This window comes from Theropithecus gelada, chromosome 2, assembly GCF_003255815.1.
Source record: "Theropithecus gelada isolate Dixy chromosome 2, Tgel_1.0, whole genome shotgun sequence".
NCBI classification, from domain to species: domain Eukaryota; kingdom Metazoa; phylum Chordata; class Mammalia; order Primates; family Cercopithecidae; genus Theropithecus; species Theropithecus gelada.
This window is the reverse complement of record NC_037669.1, coordinates 141838945-141860741: the sequence shown is the minus strand read 5'-3', so window position 1 is coordinate 141860741 and position 21797 is coordinate 141838945. Positions and strand designations below refer to the sequence as shown.

General features: G+C 37.7%; 1 long non-coding RNA gene across 1 annotated transcript; it reads right to left on the bottom strand.

The window, feature by feature from the left end:
* Positions 1–2521: 2521 nt before the first annotated feature.
* On the bottom strand, positions 2522–7501 carry LOC112617114. The gene is made up of 2 exons (XR_003117852.1): positions 6082–7501; positions 2522–5811 (listed from the first exon to the last, which is right to left on the bottom strand). It is a non-coding gene; the product is annotated as an uncharacterized LOC112617114 (long non-coding RNA).
* Positions 7502–21797: the final 14296 nt, after the last annotated feature.

Here is a 21797-nt window from a genome sequence, read left to right as displayed (position 1 = left end):
ATGCTTTACAAGTCAGTATCACTTTCAGCATAGTGCCTGGAAGAGGATATGAGGGAGGCTTTTGGGGTGCTGTTATGTTCTCTTTCTGGAGCGCTGTCCTAGTCTGTTGGTTACATGGGTATATTCACTTTGTGGCATTCATCAAGCTGCACACTTACAATTTGGGCATTTTCTGTATATTATACTACAATAAAATTTATATTAAAAAAACTTTTTTATACGTATTTGTATATTTTCTTTTTTGTACTTTTTCTGTATTTCTTAGATTTCCTTAAGTGAACATATCACCATTGTAATAATAAAAGATAAACACTGTTTTTATGCTCCTGCCAGGATTTATACAAAAAGAATAAACCAGATTTATCAACATATAGGTGGTCTCGCCTGCCTAGGCAAAAGAAAAAGTTTTAAGCAATTTCCTTCAATGGTTTGGAAAATTGTGTCAAAAAGTGCCAACCTGATATGAAATACATCTTATATGAAATAGATTATTGAGGTGCTGTGAAGTCAATATGGTCAATAACAAACTGCCTGTTCGATATCAGGAACTTCTTGCTTTAGAAAGTATCTGAAAAACTACCTCAGTTTGCCTATAAATCCTAGCATAGCAATAGTTTACCTGCCAATTGTACATTTTAAATACTTCATCAGAAGTCCAGTGAAGTGCATTTTAATAAGTCACAGGATATCCCAGCTTTCTTCTAATGTAAGAAATAAATTTTAAAAAAACAAAAACAAAAACAAAAAAAACGCCTGGGCAACACGGCAAAAGACTGGTATTTACAAAAAATACAAAAATTAGGCGGGCATAGTGGTGTGTGCCTATAATCTCAGCTACTCGAGAGGCTGAGGTGGGAGGACTGCTTGAGACTGGGAGGTCAAGGCTGCAGTGAGCCATGATTGCGCCACTGCACTCCAGCCTGGACAACAAATCCAGACCCTGTCTCAAAATAAATAAATAAAGAAATAAAAATAAAAGAAAAAAAGAAATGGGAGTAAATGTTTTCTCATTCTGTCCTTTTCTTCTCCTTCTGTGCTTGTGTCTTCTACCTCTCTCCCTTTTCTTTTCTTCTCCTTCTCTTTTTCTTCATTTTCCCTATTTAATCTCAGTCATGCGATCACCAGTGAGGCTAGAAAGTTTTAAGCTTAGTTCTCCTAGTGTTTGAAATACAAGCTGAAGTGAAGGCCCTTGTTATAACTGGGAAATTAGCCTCCAGCCTCTCTAAAATTGGAAGTGCAAAGAGAGAAGGGAAAGTGAACAAGTATCTGTTTCTTCTTCCCTCTCCCGCTCCAGCCCCTCCCGCTTAGTTCTCCAACCTAGGCCTCACTATAGGTCAAAATGAATGCAGCTGCCCAACACTGTGATGCGAGCTCGTTCACATTGACGGACACTTTTCTCAAGTTCACGTGGTAGGTCACAGAGCAGTAGGGGAAAGGGAAGTGGTGATGCAGTATCTCCTAGCCACGCTAGGGGTGGGGGACCAGAAAGTTGTTAGGGGAAAAAAAATACTCAAACAGTGAAATGGAGCGTGTATCAAAGTGGAGGAGAGTGGCTCTTTGAACCACTATAGTGACAGAAAGAGCAAATCAGGTGCTGTACACATTACAAAAGAACAGGGAAAAATTGTACAAGTGAGATGGTGTGTATCCAAGTTATCTGAAGACCCTGAAATCCTTCAAATATTAGAGATTACAGCTATGATGCTAAATGCCTTAGGGACTTTCAGAAGAACTTGTACATTTAAAAGGGGTGCAAAACCTCGAAAATTTATAGGCATCCTAGAAAGTCCCCCAACAGAAACTCTGAAACCTGCATCAAGACTTCCCATTTTACAGGACGAGGAAGGTGGGGGTAGGGGATGGGGTGGTTTCCACCAGGCCCAGCAGAAAAAATTAGAAAGGTCACCTTCTCCCAATCTGCAAGTATTTGAAATCCCCTCATGGAGGATTGTGACATGAAACTGGAAGACTCAGAGCACCCAGGATGGGACCTCAGGCCAGAGCTAGGTCAGCTCGCAAAAGAAGGGCAGGAAGTCCCTACTCTGGTGCTGCTGGCACACCATCCCCCAGAACAGAGGCAGAAGTGGGAGGCAGGCTGCCTGGCAGAACTAGGTGGAGAGGGGAGCAAATGACCTGAGAACGCTGACTACATTTGAGTATTTGATGTCTGAGGGGGATTTGGGGCGAGGCAGAGAACAAATGACTTAAGAAAACCACGAAGGCAGATGAAAGACACAAGATAGAAGAGAGGAGGCTAACTATAAGAAAGTGATTGTGGGCAGGTTGAGAGATAGCCACTGGGACAAAATAAAGTGGTCAGTGATGGCGAGGAAGGAAGAAATCAGCCTCAGAAGGAGCAGAATTCACACCAATCTGAAGCCCATATCTGAAATAGATTCGCACATTATTCAAGGCCAAGAGTTGTGGTTTGGGGTGCCCTTATATTAGACTGGGGGGAGGTGGCAGGAGGGGTTATTTTTAAATAAATGAACCATAAATAATTCAAAAGGGTTTTTTTAACTTATTATGAAAAATTGAGCATACAAAAAAGTAAGCAGAATATAATAATGACCTTCATGTACCCACTACTCTGATCCAACAATTGTCTAATCCTGGCCAATCGTGTCATTCAACCACATCCATTTTCCCCGTTCTCATATTAGTTTTTTTCTTAAATTGTTGTAGTTAATGGCCGGGTACGGTGGCTCACGCCCGTAATCCCAGTACTTTGGGAGGCTGAGGCGGGCTGATCACGAGGTCAGGAGCTCGAGACGAGCCTGGCCAACATGGTGAAACCCCATTTCACCAAAAATACAAAATTATCTGGGTGTGGTGGCGCACGCCTATAATCCCAGTTACTTGGGAGGCTAAGGCAGCAGAATTGCTTGAACCCAGGAGGCAGAGGTTACAGTGAGCCAAGATCGTGCCACTGCACTCCAGGCTGGGTGACAAAAGTGAAACTCTATCTTAGAAAAAAAAAAAAGTGACCACAACGTCATTATAACTCAAAAATTCTTACCATCGGGGGACATTTTGGTGGCATTTCTATATTAAAGTCTCTCTTGTTACTGTACCCAAAAATGCTTGTGTGTTTTAGAAGAATTTGGAAGGGTGAGAAGAAATTTTACTAAGAGAAGGGATCAGGAGGTAAAGCTGTATCAGGAACCCTGGGAAGGACAAAGACCTAGGAAGAAAGACTGTTCTAGGCCCGGCACGGTGGCTCACGCCTGTAATCCCAACACTTTGGAGGACGAGGCAGGCAGATCACCTGGGGTCAGGAGTTCGAGACCAGCCTGACCAACATAGAGAAACCTCTACTAAAAATACAAAATTAGCTGGGTGTAGTGGCGCATGCCTGTAATCCGAGCTATTCGGGAGGCTGAGGCAGGAGAATCACTGGAACCCAGGAGGCAGGGTTGTGATGAGTTGAGATTGCGCCATTGTACTCCAGCCTGGGCAACAAGAGCAAAACTCCATCTCAAAAAAAAAAAAAAAAGAAAAGATTGTGTTCTGTGGTTGGTCATAGAATACAGCTGTGCAGTGGAGGACATGCGTCTTATAAAACTCCATACTTAGCTCTAGAGAAGTCTGTAGCAATCAGCAGACATCAAAAAGCCAACGTTGAAACTGCTCTCATTGAAAGCAGAGAATGAGGGGATCTATGTAACAGGAAAAATGGTGTTTTCTGTTCTGTCTCCCCTCCCCCAGTCTATTGTACTAATACATTATGTGCATCATAAAATATTTTAAAAACATATCATTAAAGGATGTGATTAAAAAATAAACTTCTCGTATTTTTCTCACACTCTAATAGATCATCTTGGACCCCTCACTTTGGAGACCACAGAGCTTGATTATCACTGTTACCCCAAGTGTAGTCTTTAAGTGGGTGATAGAGAAATCCGGTTTGGCAGGTTGAAAAAGAGCCTAGGGACACCTATGCAAAGGACAGTAGAGGCCAGTGGTCTCTACTCTACTGTACATTAAAGTCAGCCTGGGAGGTTCTGAGAAATGTGAACACTTAGGTCCCACCCCATATGAATTGGATTAGTAATTCAGAAGGTGAAATCTGTGTTTTTTTTTTTTTTTTTTTTTTTTGGAGACAGAGTTTCATCCTTGTTGCCCAAGCTGGAGTGTAATAGCGCAATCTTGGCTCACTGCAACCTCCGCCTCCCCAGTTCAAGTGATTCTCCTGCCTCACTCAGCCTCCCCAGTAGCTGGAATACAGGCGCGTGCCACCACGCCCGGCTAATTCTTTTTGTATTTTTAGTAGAAACAGGGTTTCACGACGTTAGCCAGGCTGGTCTCGAATTCCTGACCTCAAGTGATCTGCCTGCCTTGGCCTCCCAAAGTGCTGGAATTACAGGCGTGAAGGTCTGTGCATTTTTAAAAAGTTCCTCCAGTGATTCTTACAGGCAGGTTGAAAATCCACTGGTGTAGGTGTTTAAAAAAAATAGTTGCTTAACGTGCTTAACGTGAGGATATTAGTTCTGATTTTAAAACATTTTATTCTGCTATTTTCTCGTCTAATGTCTCGTCTAGTGGGACAATGTTTCGCAGGGAAGTGAAAGGAAAAGGAGGGTAGAAAAACTTTAAAGTAGAAATCAGACCTAATAAAAGAATAGTGAAGTTCTCTCGAAAAAGGGTGGTTTTCATTTCCATATTCCAGGTTCTAATTTACTACATTTTAAACTGATCCAAAATTTTGACCGACCTTATTTTCATTCAACCAAAGGCACTTACCCTACTAGATTATTAAAATTACCTAATGACTATTTCATATTGCGATCATGGTTATTTCATATGTCAAAATAATTAATCCTGGCTACTTACATGTTTTCTTTTTAATCAAGTTTATCTCTCAGTTGGGAAAAGAAACAAATCTGGTCTTAAAAAAATAGAAAGACATTTTCTATCTCTGAGGAACTGACTTCATCAAATTATCCTGGAGGGAAAAGCAAGTACAAAAATGTGAACTATAGGCAGCTGGAAAGCAAAATTCTCCACAGTGAATGACATACCAAATCCTGCAGGGAAATATGCACCACAATACATTGTTTCCTGTGGCTTCCTGCCTGAGGAACACTGAAGAACAGTAAAAATTATTCCAGAAATGATTTCCTCAGCTGTCTCATGAATGAATTTAGCACAGGTATTTGGTCAAAATGTTAAATCACTGTCAACTCCAAACATGTATATTGATAAATGTTTATATATGTAATCACGGGTTCCTAAAAATGAAGGTTAAAAGAAACTTGAACTGGATTCCATTTTATCACAAGCCTGGAATGCTGAAAATGCTGTGGCAAAGTCATCCATTCATTCATCTAAGTGAAAAGCCTATAAAACCATGGGTATCTTCAGCCATATCCTTAAATTTCACCATTTTACGTTTCACAAAAGTTATATTGGCATTATATTTTGTGCTGGAAACAAAGTTAATTGTCTTCTGCAGCATACTTAAAATAAAATGGGCAATCTCAGTTTATTTTATGATATTTAAGAAGCTAAAATGAGCTTGTTCCACAAATAGCCTTCCTAGTAAATCCTGGGAAGTCATGAGAAGGCGTGTGATGGTAGCACGCGCCTACTGTAGATGGCATTGTGCATTTGGCTTGGCCACAGCAAGTATTTACTAAACTAGGGGTGGGTTGCCACAACAGACTCCAAGGTCATGCAGAAAAGTAATATCAATAATTAATATCTTTGTATGGTTTTACATGGTAGTTCACATTTTTAGATGATTTATAATTAATTATCATCCATCTTTGATATGTTATTGCCATAATTTGGGACCTCCACATCTCTTACCTGGACTAACTCTTTTTTTTTTTTGAGACGAGTCTCGCTCTGTCGCCCAGGCTGGAGTGCAGTGGCACAATCTCCCGCTCACTGCAAGCTCCACCTCCCGGGTTCACGCCATTCTCCTGCCTCAGCCTCCTGAGTAGCTGGGACTACAGGCGCCCGCCACCATGCCCGGCTAATTTTTTGTATGTTTTTTAGTAGGGATGGGGTTTCACCATGTTAGCCAGGATGGTCTCGATCTCCTGACCTCGTGATCCGCCTGCCTCAGCCTCCCACCTGGACTACTTCTAAATAGGTTCTCATCTCACTCCAGCCCATCCTTGCCATCATATGTTCTCTTGACAATGCATCTGGGAGCCTGTCACTCCTGTTATTTATCTATGGAATGTTCTATCTCTTGTTTCTTGGTTCTCACCTCCTACTACCTTCCCACATTCACTGCTTAACACAACCACATGGAGCTTTGTGTCACTCTGCAAACATACTGTTTGGTTCTAAGCTCTGTTTCTTCACTGTCCTTCATGACTATCTTCAGTGTCTCTGCCTGACTGGCAAGCTCTCACAAGGCCTGGGAAATCAAACCACAACTTTATCTCTTCTGTGTAAACCTTTTTGGAAAGCTCCGGGGTTGGCCTTTCTATCTTTTGTGTTATCTTAACCTTTGTATATACTTTTATTGTCATTCTTATCACCTTTGTCTCTTTCCAAATCTGGGTTCCCCTCTCCCCACTATCACTCCCGAATAGAAAGTGAGTTCCTCCAGGGAAGATACTCTTTCACAGTCATCTTAGTATCCCCAGAATCTGGCAAGTGTTCAATTAAAGAAACTGAGGAGCTCAATTGATTATTAATCCTGTTTGAGGTAGAGAAAGTAGAATAATATAAAGCAGAAACAAAGTTATTTCACCTAAATCAGAAGTGAGAAATCTATTTTACTGTGAGCCAATTATGAAAATTTAAAGATGCTCACTGGTTATATTTTTAAATTATTTAAAACAAAAAACATTTCTACTGAATGAAAGAATTTCAAGGTGAAAATAGGCACTTCCTGTTCTAGGCACTAAACTGTGAAAATGTGAGCAGATGTCAGACGCAGCAACACCGAGATGGTTTTCTGATCTTTGATCAAAGCTTAGAAGTGGCAGATTGCTCTTCATCAACCAGGATCATTTATTCTTGGCACTAAGTCTTGGCACTTAGATTACAGAGGATCACAGGACCACACGGTCCTTGTTCCTTAGGGAAGCCTTTCTTCAAAGGTTGACTTTCTTTGCCATCCTCTCTCTGCAAGGGGTCTCTCTGGCCTCTGTAACTTAGCGGATTTTTCCTTCCCCCCTCCCTCCACTTTTGTGAGTCAGGTGTTAGAGTTAATACTTAGCAAAGAAAATATATACACATATTTAAGTTGATCTTTAGCAACCTCATATAAAAAACACCCTGGGGATAATGCCTATATTTATGAATAGTTGCTTATAAACTATGATTCACAGGGTCTCAAGGGGTTATGTAGCAATTTGGGAGACTGGCTGGATGGGGCATATTTTGACTATTCCATCACCTACAGGCCTTGAGCATTTCTGAAGTCTTCTCACAGTACTAGGCCATATGTGACACATAAGCACTCAAGTTGTGTCTACGGGACATCAAAATAGTTATCTAATTGGACTAAATAAATTACATTTAAAGCATATCTTTCTAGGATAGGAAAACTGGTTGTTTTGTATCATGTAAAAGTTAAAACAAGAAGATATTTAAATATGTATTTTAATTCCCTACCTGATTGCATTAGAGATGAATATACATTATCATCATATGATTCAAATGATTACTGCTCTGAATCTGTGAGGAGATTCACTACTTCAGAGAGGAAGGAACTGATATTTTTTGAGCATCTGCCAGATACTTTACAAACATAAGTTCATTTAATGGCTTAGCAGATGAGGTGGATATCACATGGTCCCATTTTACGGATGAGGAAATTAAGGTTCAGAGGGGTTGGGTCACTTCTGAGGTCACATAAATAGTATATGATTGAGCTGGCATTTGACTTGGGGTCTGTGTGTCTACAAATCCAGTGCTTTGTCTTCACACCACACCACCGCTGGAGGCCCACAGAATTATAAGGAACCCAAATGAGACAGGGAAATGCACACAGCCTTACTCTATAACTGCACCTAAACCATGCCAGGCTATTGAGTGTTGATTGCTGGTCCCCCATAGCTCCAGGAAAGGGAATGCCTCATCTGTTTAGAAACTCCCATACAACAGTCCTTATCAGAACTTACCACTAAACCAAAATCTTGACTTTGTAAATACAACAAGCAGTTGTCATCATCCTGAGAAAAAACAAATTTCCTCACTTTTGGTGATTATTAGGTCCTTAAATATATTTTTATGTAGTTAAATAATTTCATTTTTGTTTGCTTTAACCAAAGTTATACAAGGTCATGGTTTAAATAAGCTTTAAATAAGGTTTGACGTGAAAAATAATGGTCCCCTGTTCCTCCCCTCAGTATATTTCTCTCCACTCCAAAGGCAGCCACATTCAATGTTTTCAGAAATTTTGTTTTGCTCATTTGATTAATTTGTTGGTTGGTGGTTTTGATGTTTACTTCCACAACTTTTTAACGCTATATTTGCTTATGTTATTAATTTGATTTTTCAAGTGTAGGCATTTTCCATGACTTCTCACTGTGGAATACAAGGGCACAGCTTTCTTTCACCACCCTCTCCCGCCCCATCCCACACATCCACCCTTCCCATCTTTTCATCTACTTACTATCTTTATATCAAAATTTTGATTAGATTAAAACTTAGTATTTATGTTAGTTATAGTGAAGCTCTGTAGTATATATAATTCTTCTTTTCATTTTGGCTAAAACTTTTGCTTCCCTGGAGTTGGTTTTTGTTGGTTTTAGCAAACATTCTCTGTGTATATCACTAATTTAACCCCAAACTTTCCATCAAATGCTTAACATTGCTTCTTTCTTTTCTTTCTTTCTTCCTCTCTCCTTCCTTCTTCTTTTTCTTTCCATTTTTCTTTCTTTTTCTTTCTCTCCTTCTTTCTTTTAAAATGGGGGTCTTGCTATGATGCCCAGGCTAGAGTGCAGTGGCTATTCACAAGCATGATCATAGCGTACTGCAGCCTAGTACTTCTGGACTCAAGCCACCTTCCTGCCTCAGCCTCTCAATTAACTGGGATTACAGGCATGTGTTACCATGCCCTTTTTCTTAAAATATTCAAATGCATCAGGAATTCTTTTATTTTCACCTTCCTGAAAAATATCTCCCCTTACACCTTATAACATGCATTACCTGGACAGATGGCCCTGGACATCAGGTGCACTCTTGCTACCTGGGATGTCCCTTGCTTATGTCCTGGGAACTCCCTTTGCCTGTCTCTTGTATTCATTGTCTTCCTTTATATTGGCTTCATATCCTCATTTTGGTGGAGCACATCCTTGAGTAGCTTCTGAGAATGAAAATATGAGAGAGAAAATATTTTGAGACCTTACATGACTAAAATTCAACTTATTTTCTGTTTTCACATTCCTAAATTTCTAACCTTCAATTATTTTCTATATCTTCTAAATCTCATGCAATTTGTTACAAATCTCTTAAACTGGTAGGACTGAGACTGACCATAGTATTCCAGTAATAGTCTGAAGAATGTAATATAAGAATGATTAATACTTTGTTATTCTGAATTTGGTCTTCTAAATTCCTCCCTGCCACAGTTGCATACTGCAGTTATAGTGCATTTGTCTTTTCTCCCCACATGTGTTCCTATTTAGGATCAACACCTCTCAATTTTTCCAAGGTCATTCTGAATTCCATTCTTATGTTCTGAAGTGCTAATAACCCTGTCTCTTAACATCAGCCATACTGAGCTTCATAAATATCATAAAAATTACTGATAAAGTACACAATATATAATACTTCTAGGCCCTCAAACCTGCTGCCATTACTTCTAATGGCCAATTTAAAATTATTCCAAACCACTAAATAATGAGAAAGCTTGACACATATGACCAAATTATTTCTTTATAAAAAAAAAGAATGCTTTTGTGGTTGAGTACCAAGATGTCTGAGTTCTGGGGAATTTATCCTATTGTTTTTCCACGGGTGTTCAGCTTCTACCTTTCAAAGGCAATCTCTTTCCTTACGTAAAAAATTAGGCAGTACATATAGCTCGTTTTCCATACCTCAAGCATTCATCCTGTTAATACTAAACAGGTTTATAATTACAGAGGCAGCAAGGCATGGTGAAAAAGTACTTACTTCAAGAGTAAGAAGACTAATGCTAGTAATGTTTTCCTATGATCCAGTATTTGTTGGAGCTACTATCCATCAAATATGTTTGGTGGATTTATTAATCCACCAAATAGGTGCTCAAATGGAGCATCTATTATGTTCCAGGTACTGTGCTAGGCACTGGAACTACAGAGTGAAAAAGATAGACATGGTCCCAGTCCTTATTTAAGGGATAACAGATACTGGGCAAGTAATAACAAGTTGAGCATTATAACTTAACCTCCATAAGACTCAGTTTCCTGTGTAAAATAAGGAAAATAATAACAGTACCCCATATGTTCAAATGAGGTCATATTGTAGAAAAAACTTTATAAGCTCTCTTTTTCCAGATGAACTACAGGCATCTTCTACTAGCTTTTGATTTTCCAGAGCCACAGAGCATATCTTACTTATCTTTGTAATCTCAGCAAGTAGTGCAGTGCTTGTCAAGTTAGCAGGCCTCAACACGTGTCTGCTGAGTAAGCAACAACTCCAAAAGAAGACAAATCCATACTTTTACACAATTAAAAGTCTTTTCATTTTCTTACCAAGATTATCCACCCATTCATGAATTTATGAACATTATTAGTAGAAAAGCATAAAGTAAAACTACAGTAAACTGTTTCCAGTTAGCATGTATTCATCATCAAAGTGTATATGTTGGAATAACTTAAATATTACAGCATTTAAATTTTCATCGATTCAATTTAATATAACAAGTAATTTGTACCTAAAATAACTTCTGAGGGCAGAGCGTAATTTTGCAAAGTTTGACAAAATTATTTGTGGCTTAAAAAGCACCGATATAAGGTACTCAAAACAAGTGATTTACTTTAAATTTCAAAATGAGATATAAAAAACTCGAATTAACTTCTAGCAAAATTTTCCCCTACAGAAAAATGTTCTAACAATGCTAAAACACGGTGAAATAAAAAGTGTGTGAAAATGCCAACTGACTTGTTTCCCCACGAGTCTACAAGATTGATGGACTTTAATTCTTTGGAACATTAAAATGTATATAGCTGACAGTTTTACTATGGAAGGTAATTGTTTTAGGTTTTTTTCCTTTTAGAGGGCTTAGAGGATAAGCTATGCTTTCTGTTTCTCGTGGAACTGCAGAACAGAAGGACTGGAAGTGAGGCCTAGGAATTGTCTGGTTCAGCCTCCTTATTTTTCAGAGGAGGAAGAACAGAGGCTCAGAGAGGTGAGGTGATCTGCCAGTTGCAGAGCTGGGGCTAGAACTAGAGTGTCTTCTTCTCTAGGAGAGGAAGTAGCAGCAGCCTACCTCAAACAGCAGCCTGGTATCCTGGGAATTTGCTGGTATGCTGTGTGGACATAGTCTGACCCTGGAGAGCCAAATTCCAAGACAGTTCCACATACATTCCAGATAAAAATGCATCTTCATTTGAAGTGAAATAAAATGACAGACCAACACCCCCCCCCCCACACACACACACCCCATTTTAGGACTAGAAACATAAAATTATCTAATATTTTAAAATCTCTACTCCTTAATATAACAGAAAGACCATCAGAGAGCATCATCCAACCACATCGGCAGTTCCCAACACACCAGCCTAACAAGTGCACCTTAAAGCCTACACTGGTCCATTGCTTCTTTCACTTGTCAAGCAGCTACTTTCTGCTCACTTCATCCCCCTGTGAAGAACCTCACACCTATAATCCCAGCATTTTGGGAGGCCAAGGCAGGAGGATTGCTTGAACCCAGGAGTTTGAGACCAGCCTGGGCAACAGAGCAAGGGACTGCATCTCTACAAAAGCTTTAAAAAAAATAATTAGCCAGGCCTGGTGGCGCGTGCCTGTAGCCCCTCACTATCAGGGGCTCTTATCCTCACATTTATCCACATCAGGTTCAACCTCTTTCTCCTGACCCCTCCCTCCACCAATATGAAGTTTCAAAACAAAACAAAAAACCAGAATGTAGTTCCTCTTCACAAATTCGGGAACATCTGATCTGGTGGTTCCTAAATTATAAAATGGAGTAATGGAGAGAACATACACCTGGGTATCACTCAGATCCAGCTCAAATGTGGCTCTGATTATAAACTCTTGAAGAAGCCCTCAATCTCTTGAAGGTTCAATTTCTTTATCTCTAAATTAGAGATAATAATGCTTATCCTACAGAGCTGTTATAGAGATTAAATAAAGACACATTTAAAATGTATTTACCACACTGCCTGGCTCATGCTAGATACTCATTCCTTTCCATCTTTCAATGAAATTATATTTCCTAGCTTCTGAATTATTGTTCTTTATTTATTAGGTTGGTGCAAAACCTAGCTTAACTGAAACTGACATATCTTATCAAATATCTGATGTTCTTCAGCAGGTTTTATACTAATACATGAGCTACGTCAAACATTAGTGACAAGGCTGACCACTTTATTGTTTATACAATATTATTCAGAAAATATACGTATTTGGAAAATATTATTTTGATCAGAAATATTATCAATTTATCTTCTCAGTTTATGTAATTCATAATAATTCTGGGATTAATTGCCTCCAAATTGGATATCTTTTCAAGAAAACTGGTTGCCATCCACTGTTACATGTAGCCTGAATATTGATCACTAACTAATAAAATCATACCGTTTGACACATTTAAATAAAAGTAGTGAGTTCATGGTTCAGAATGAATATGTGGTTCTATTCTTTAGAAAGCAATATTTTCTACTTATGAGGTAGTATTTTGCCCTTTATGATAAAATCTCATGCTCCTTATCTAAACCAGAAAACATCAACCTTTTAATCCATGGTTCTGTGTGTTTCCTGGGATCAATGTGGTTAAACACTTGCAGCCGACTCACTTAGTCTCCCTAAATTTTAGGGTCCCAAGCTAGGTGAATAAAATAATTTTGCATTTATAATAATACCTTTCTTTTACAGAATTCACAATGCATTGAACTACTCTATTATTAATTCTGAAGCATTCCTATAGACTTAGTAGAGGGTATCTATTAAACCCAGCTTCCAAACATGAGTCACAGCCATGGGCTGAGTGATTTGCTCAAGGTCACACAGATATAGGGTTATAAAGATCAAATGGTATCATGCATGCCAAGATTTTGACAACCATAGAGTGCTATATGTGTGCAGGGTATGACCAGATATATGAACAGAACTGTGATGAGTTTTCATAGTTATTGGCTGCTATTCTCAATACTCTTTTCCTTTGACTTTCTGGCCAAAACCAAAATAATATATGCCACCAAAAAATCTCACAGAGCATAATGAGTAATAACAAGAAGTTGGGACATATACAGAATCCCTTGGAAATATGATGCCATGTAAATGTTATGAATATTACTGGTGACCCTATTATTAAAGTATAAAACAACTTGTTTATTTACTTTTTAAGAAACAATAAAACAAGCTTGAAATTCTGATCTAATTCTAACTTGGGGATTGACTTCCAATACTTTTGAATCTCTTCTGCTGCATCTACTTAATTTCCTACTTGGCTAGAGAATTACTGAGAAATCTTGTAGGATATTTTAAGTACTTGCTACACGATGCTGGCTATACAGTTATAGAATATCAGCAAAATTTGTATATTATTCTCCCTGATTCTCAGAACTATTTCAGAGTATAATGAACTGCTTCAGAGGGGTCTGAGGGCTTCTAGTGAAAAGTGGTTTAGGACGTGCCAAATACCATGGTTGCTATGAAAATTATCAACCAACTAGAAACATTAGCTATTTTATGCCAAAAAAAAAAACCAGTGTTTTAATAATGATTCATTTCTGGTCATTAGCTGATTATTCTGAGTTCTCATTATCCTGAAACTATATTAGCACTAAAGAAAAATATGTTTGCAAATTTGGCTTCTTTTATGTGATGGTTCTATCTCTCATGTACCAACCATAAATTCTTTGCCTCTGGGACTGCAAATGCTTCAGCATGTAATGGAAAGTTAGTATCACATGGCAAGACATTTGTTCTCATTGCAGAGTGAGGCCAGCTCTGAAATTCAAACCCTAATGAGAGCAAGTATGTAAATGAGAGCAGCCAAACCAAACAGATGAAGAAAACAAAGCCCAAGGAGTCTATAAAAGACATTTTTTAAAAATCTAAGTATTCATTATTAATCAATAGCATTTAGACTTATGAATTCAAAATAGAGCTTTTCCTAATACTTTGTTACTACCGTGACATATCTATAGACCTACATTTAAAAAACTAAGGAGTTTGTACCCTTAGAGTGTCTATAATTTTTAGATTTTTCTATGCAAAGGTTATTTTAGCCACTACACCAAATATTTAAAATATTTCAATGTGTCTTGAATTAAATATGATTAAAAATGGCTAGTGTCAAAGTAACGTGTATTCTTGATCAAGATTTTAATCTTATACTTTCTAAAAACTAAATAAGCTATTTTCTCAAGGACTTCAACATATGATCCAATACATACCTTGCATATTTTCTGAAAATTTTGCAACAAATGAAATGCATCAATAAAAAGATAAAGAAACCTTTATCTTGTAATTAAAATAGTATCTTTCTTTTTTTCCCTTTAAAAAAGACATGTTTCAGCCAGGCGTGGTGACTCACACCTGTAATCCCAGCACTTTGGGAGGCGGAGGCGGGAGGATCACCTGAAGTCGGGAGTTCGAGACCAGCCTGACCAACATGGAGAAACCCCGTCTCTACTAAAAGTACAAAAATTAGCCAGGCATGGTGGCACATGCCTGTAATCCCAGCTACTCGGGAGGCTGAGGCAAGAGAATTGCTTAAACCCGGGAGGCGGAGGTTGCAGTGAGCCAAGATCATGCCATTGCACTCCAGCCTGGGCAACAAGAGCGAAACTTCATCTCAAAAAAAAAAAAAAAAAAGACATGTTTCAAAAGTATCTGTCATTGCAAGGAATTTCCCACTTTACCAATGTTCCACGCTTTTCAGCATGTTTATTTACTTTCATAAATATTGAATAAAATTGTTGTAGCATGTTGTAAAAATGGAACATTCATTTATTTATGTAACATTTACTTAGAATCCAGTATGTCCAGGTTATATTATTCACTCTGAGAATATAAGAATGAACAAGACAGATTAAAACCCTCTCCCTCTTGGAATAATCCATTTCAGTATAGGAAGAGAGACAACAAACAAAATAAGTAAATAATATAGTATATTAGAAGGTTATAAGTGTGCTAGAGAAAAATCAAGCTGAAAAGAGGGATGGGAGGTGGAGAGGCTTGCGGTTTTAAATAGTGTAGTCAGGGAAGTCCTCACTGAAAAGGTGACATTTGGGCCAAGATCTGAAGATGAGGGAATTAGTCATGCAAACAGCTTAGGGAATAAGGAGAAAGTATAGTACGTACAAAGGTCCTGAGGCAGGAGGGTACATTGGTAGGCTACAAGAATAGCAAGGAGATCACTGTGGCTGGAGTAGGGTGAGCACAGAACAAATCATACAGGTTATTGTTAAGACTTGACTCATTCTGAGTATGACAGGAAACAATGAATTTGAGCAAAGTTGTACAAATCAGAAAAATAGAAATGACTTGGATGTATTCACCTAGTTCTAGCAAGAAACTGAAGGCACAGTTCCAAGGGGATTTTGAGTACAAACTAATGTAAAGAACAATTACAGAAATATGGGCAGTTAAGAGTCCAAACAAGGAATGCTGAGGCATTCCGGGGCTAGTACACTGGGGTTCTATCACCACACCTGGATCTGAAGCAGCCCAATAAGAGTTAGAGCCATGGGCGGGGATCTGATACCGGATGCGGTTGTAGAGGGATGGCATCACTACCAGAATCTCAGCCTAGCTCAAAGGGAGGGGGAAAGAAATACCCCAAGTTCTTTTTTCTACTACCCTCTGACCTCCTGCCTGTGGTTCTCATTGGCTAAACCCAGGGAAGACAAGGGATTCCTGGTGATGAGGGCCAGAGCACTCCATTCCTGGAATGCAAGAGTGCACAGAAAAGCAGGGAAATGATAGAGAAGTGGAATCAGGCAATAACCAGCACACTTGAGTGTTACCAATGCTGAAGCAAAGACATCTTCTGGACCCATTTATATATTTATTGCTGCACGTAAAAACAAGAATCCAAATTTGTTTGGGGAATTTAGATTCATGAAGTATTGGCACCGAAAATAGTCATTTGTTCAGCCAACTCTGTAATTTTACAGTTAAAGAAACTGAGGCCCTTCAAGACTATGACTTGTTCAGGGACACACAACTAGACACAATGCTGCAGAGACTGTAACAGAACAAAGGTTTCCTGACGTCCGTCTCTTTCAACTTTGCTTATAATATTTTAATTATTTTTCTGTCCTGTCTGTCCTTGTAATTCCATTCTAAAATCCTTTTGTATTTCATAAATTAACTCTTATAAGTTTCTCTGCATTAGTTTGATTCAACTGAAAAGGCACCAATTATTTCTAATATTATCTTTGAGGGCATTCAAATATATACTATTCCCAAGGGACAATTTATCTTTGGATAGCATTTATGAACTATCGTCGATCACAACAGCTAAAACTATAATCTTGGCTGTTGTTAATACACCCTTACAAAATTATTTTTGGCTTAGCCTGGAGTCTGTGGGTACATTTTAAAATATACGAAAGTAATATATTTAAATAAAAATGATATGTGATCATTGCAGAAATTTTGAAAAAAATATATAAAGCAAAAAAAAAAAAAAAAGCCTATTATCTCATCCTTTAGATATAGCCATTATTAAAGTTCTGATGTATTTCTCCCAAACTCTTTTCCTATGCATACATGTAATTTTTAAAAGGCATGATATAATTTTAAATTTTTTTACTTGGTATTCTAACATACTTAACATTTTTAAAAATTTTCAACAAATGACAAATGTTCATCTTCAAAATGATTTTGACTTTTGAAAACAGAAGTCAACTAGAAGGTCAGGAGTTTGAGACTAGACTAGCCAAAATGGTGAAACTCCATCTCTACTAAAAATACAAAAAATTAGTCAGGTATGGTGGTGGGCGCCTGTAATCCCGGCTACTCGGGAGGCTGAGGCAGGAGAATCCCTTGAACCCAGGAGGCAGAGGTTGCAGTGGGCTGAGATTGCACCACTGTACTCCAACCTGGGAGACAGAGTGAAACTCTGTCACACACACACACAAAAAAGTCACCTAGAGGCAAAGTTCATTAATAAGGTGGGCTATAAAGTTTGGGTAATATTTTTCTACCCATAACAAGGTGCTATTTTAAAGCAATATGATCAGGATTTGTAAGCTTTATAATTAAGTTGTAAAATAATCTAAGTTTTAGGATGATATTTAACAAAAATGCAACACGAGCATGTGTACCCTTTTTAAAGAATTTACACAATAACTTTGGCATGCTATCCTTTTTTTTATTGAGACAGGGTTTCTCTCTTGTTGCCCAGGCTGGAGTGCAATGGCATAATCTTGGCTCACTGCAACCTCTGCCTCCCAGGTTCAAGTGATTCTCCTGCCTCAGCCTCCCATGTAGCTGGGATTACGGGTGCCTGCCACCATGCCCGGCTAATTTTTGGTATTTTTAGTAGAGATGGGGTTTCACCATGTTGGCCAGGCTGGTCTCGAACTCCTGACCTCAGGTGATCCATGCACCTCAGCCTCCCAAAGTGCTGGTATTGCAGGCGTAAGCCACCGCATCTGGCCTTCCTTTTTTAGTCTTAAGGTTTTATCATATCTTATAAAACACCAAATGCCATCAAATAGTAACATATTTCAAAAGCATTGGATAAGATAAGCAAACTTTCTTCTTTTTGCTTGGAATTTATATCACCTATTCACATTTACATTGGAGCCTATGGTATAAAACATCTAGCTATTTCTTCTCTCATGTTCAACTAGGAAAACAGGTTACCTTTGTGTGCTCTAGAGAAAGTAATAATGGCCTATGGTGGCCTTGCTTTAGATTTTAGCTGAGTAGGAACAAATTTAACCTTTGTATATATAGGTCTGAGTTGAGAGAAGATAAAGGGAGATATGAAGAAAGTGCCCAGGCCAGTTGTCCCCACAGGTGCTTGAGAGTGTAACCTTGCTAATAAAGAAATAGCCCATGAAACAGAGTAATAATCATCTACTATTCAATTGTACTGGACAAGGAAGAGAAAGTAGTTTCTACAAGAAAAGCAACCCACCAGTATCAAAACGCATGGCCTTTCCACCGACCTCTTTCAGAAAAGGCCCCCGCTCTGAGGCCCTTTTATGACTACTTGAACTCTTTAAAGTGTCCCTAGATTTGCCTATGGATATTTTTATCCACTGAAAAAAAGGAGTCTCAGCCCTGAGCATCCCTAAAATTAGCTCTATTTTTGTCACACTTATCTAATAATTACATTTAAACAAAATGACTTCTTTTTCCCTGTTGTCCAGAGTTGTTTTTTTTTTTTCAAGTGGGGCATTTCAAGCTTCTCTTAAATATTGAAATCACTGCCTTTAAATTAAAGTTAAGGTTTCATTGAGAAAACGATTTCTCTCTTACAAAAACTTAGTCATTTTGCAACAAAGTTATTAAATCTCTATAAGAAATGCCATATAGATTGTTGAATATTTCTTCCATTTTGGTATTACACAAATAGTATAGTCCTACAAAAAGAAACTTACCTTTGACCATATAAGTTATTTTTAAATCTCTCTAAACATAATACACAATATATTATAAACTATTAGAGGTTAAGAAGATTTTTTAAAAAGGTTTAACAAGTGTAAATCAGATCATGTTAATCCTCTGCTTATAATCTGCCTGTGGCTTCTCATTGCATTTAAAATAAAATATCTGTTCCTCCACTTGGCCAACAATGTCCATATGATCTGGCCCTTGCCTACTACTCAGATGCCCCCTACTCCCTTCCAACCACATACTGGTTTCCAGCACAAAGGCATTGTCCTCATCTGTCTCCCTTCCTAAAATGCTCCCCTGATGAGCTTGTCCTTAGCTCAAAGAACACTTCCTCAGGCCTACCTGCAGGTAACCTGAGTAAGGTACACTGTCTCCCTTCTCACCTTGCATTGTTGTTTCATTTTGTTCTTAACACTTACGAATATTTGAAATTATATTTTTTTGCTTATTTCTTTGGTGGTTGTTTCCCCCACTAAAATATAAGACCTATTTGAACAAGGACTTTGCTTTTCATGTCTGGTTCACAACTATTTTCCCCAAGTCCAGCAAAGAGGCCAACATAGTAGGTTTCTTATGGAGTCTTGTTCTGTCACCCAGGCTGGAGTGCAGTGGTGTGATCTCGGCTCACTGCAATCTCTGACTCCCAGGTTCAAGCGATTTTCATGCCTCAGTCCCCCAAGTACCTGTGCCTGCTACCATGCCTAGCTAATTTTTGTATTTTTAGTTGAGACAGGGTTTCACCCTGTTGGCCAGGCGGGTCTCAAACTCCTGACCTCAAGTGATCTGCCCACCTCGGCCTCCCAAAGTGCTGGGATTACAGGTGTGAGCCACTGTGCCCAGCCAGGTTTCTAAATTTATGTTGAATGCATGAAGAAGTAGAGCTGGTATTATTATATTTGGAGCTGTTTGTCCAAGATACAAGCTTGATGTTACTATGATAAATCTTTTTATTCCACAGAAATAAAATATCTCAAATGAAATATTAGTACAAAAATTATTTTGAACACAGTAGTTATGCTTAAAGAAATTCAGTGGTGAATACTTACTATGATTGAATCATCACAATGTAATTTATCTTTCTTGAATATATGCATTTTTGTGTGACAGGCTGATTTTTTTTTCCTTGGAGGGTAGAGTCATTGTATTGATGAAATACCAATGAAAAAAACAAAAATGAAATGTGGATAAGCTAAAAATCTGAAATTAGATTAGTTGTTGAGTAAATATACACAATACGCAAAGAAAAAAGATTAGTATCAAAATCCAGAAACAATGGGGAAGGATAAAAATTCTAAACATTTGAAGATGAAAATATATTTACATCTAGTCAATTTAGTTTAACAACAGGTAAATGCCACAAAAAGGGGGTCAAAACAATACTGTTACCATTATTCACTAGGGGTTTGATGGCCAAAATTAAAACAACCCTCTGGTTAACTTTTCACCTTGATTTTGCATTTCCCTATGTCTTTAGTTTGGTCACTTCCTTTTCCTTCAAAGATCCCACATTAAGGATGGGGGTAGGGAGTGAATATTAATTTGCAGAGAAGCAGCTCATTACATGACCATTTTGAGTAACACCCAAATCCTTATGTAAACATGGATCATGTGTTGAGCTTTTAATGAGTATGAATGCTTTCAAGGTAGGATTTCAAGTATTCTAAAGTTAAATGCTAAAAGTGTTTTGTTTCCAGTGACTAAAGAGCTAGCTATTTTGGAATTAAAACATAACTGGGAATGCAAGGTAGTCAAGATTCTATCTGTACCTTTCAAAACTTTGGCTTCTATGAATAAAAGTAGTTCAATCAGCCAGGTTAGAATGACCTTCAGATTATCAGTCCGGAGCATTTAGGCTATCCTTCATGTGTGAATACAGTTTATATAAGTTTCTACACTCACATTTTTAAAAACTTTACAAGCTGATAGTAGTAACATACAGAGGGAATTATTACCCCCAAGTCTAGAAATTTGCAGTCTTTCAATGTTCTTTTGTGAGTATTTAAAGTTTTACAACTTAAAATTACAGGTATACTACAACTTTAATCAATACTTCAAATTCATATACAAGAAAGACTAGACAGTGATGATTCACTTTGTCAAAGAATGTGTCATTGAAAGTCTGTAAATAGCTCATCTATGACAGAATATGGCTTCTCCATAAAATCATGGATATCTAGTAACTGCTTTCTTCTTTTTTTTTTGAAATTAACAAATGGTATTGCCAGTAGTATCACGTTGAGTTGCTATCTTTTCTTCTGAAGATGCCAAAGCACTGCCACATCTGTGACCTTTTTCCAAAGTTTTTCAGTGGGTTTGGTAGTTTAACACCCCTTTACCACAATGTTATTTCTTTTTAGTGATAGGGAAACTGAGGGATTAATAGACTTGTCAGTAATCACAAAACAAGATTATAGCAAAACCGGAGCTTACTCTTGATCTGTCCAACTAGGAAATGTAGTTTAAAAAAAAACTTTATCCTGAGTGGCCACATATCATATTTAAAAAGAAAAATAAAGAAGTAATATAGTCATTAATGGATTTTGTTTGGATTTTCTGTTGCCCTACATTGCAGCATTTAAACAACTTGTAAAACCACAGAGTTAATATCTTACATTCTAAGTTAAATTCCATAAAATATAATACAGGCCTTAATAGGACATTATGTTTATTATCAGTTTGAAATGCACCCTTTACTTTTACCAAATTGCTACATTTTGCTTGAACATCAAAGGTCTTTGGACATCAAGGAAATCTTCACTAAAAAAAAAAAAAAAAAGACATCATTGTTTCACAGTATATTAAACTCAAAAAGAGTATTTAATAGAAGTTTCCTTAAAACACCTCATTATCAAGTAGGCATTTGTGCATCTCAGTCAAATTATATTTTTCTTTATAAAAGTATTTATGGAATTTTATTAGCCTTAGTTCTTTCTCATTACATTTTTTTTTCCTTTTTGGGCAATACCACACAATGGACTCACTGAAGGGGTTTATTAATATGATATTGTTCCAGAAATGGAACCCTAGGAAAATCATACTAATAAATCAAGTACCACTTATTTAGACAACTGATATTTATT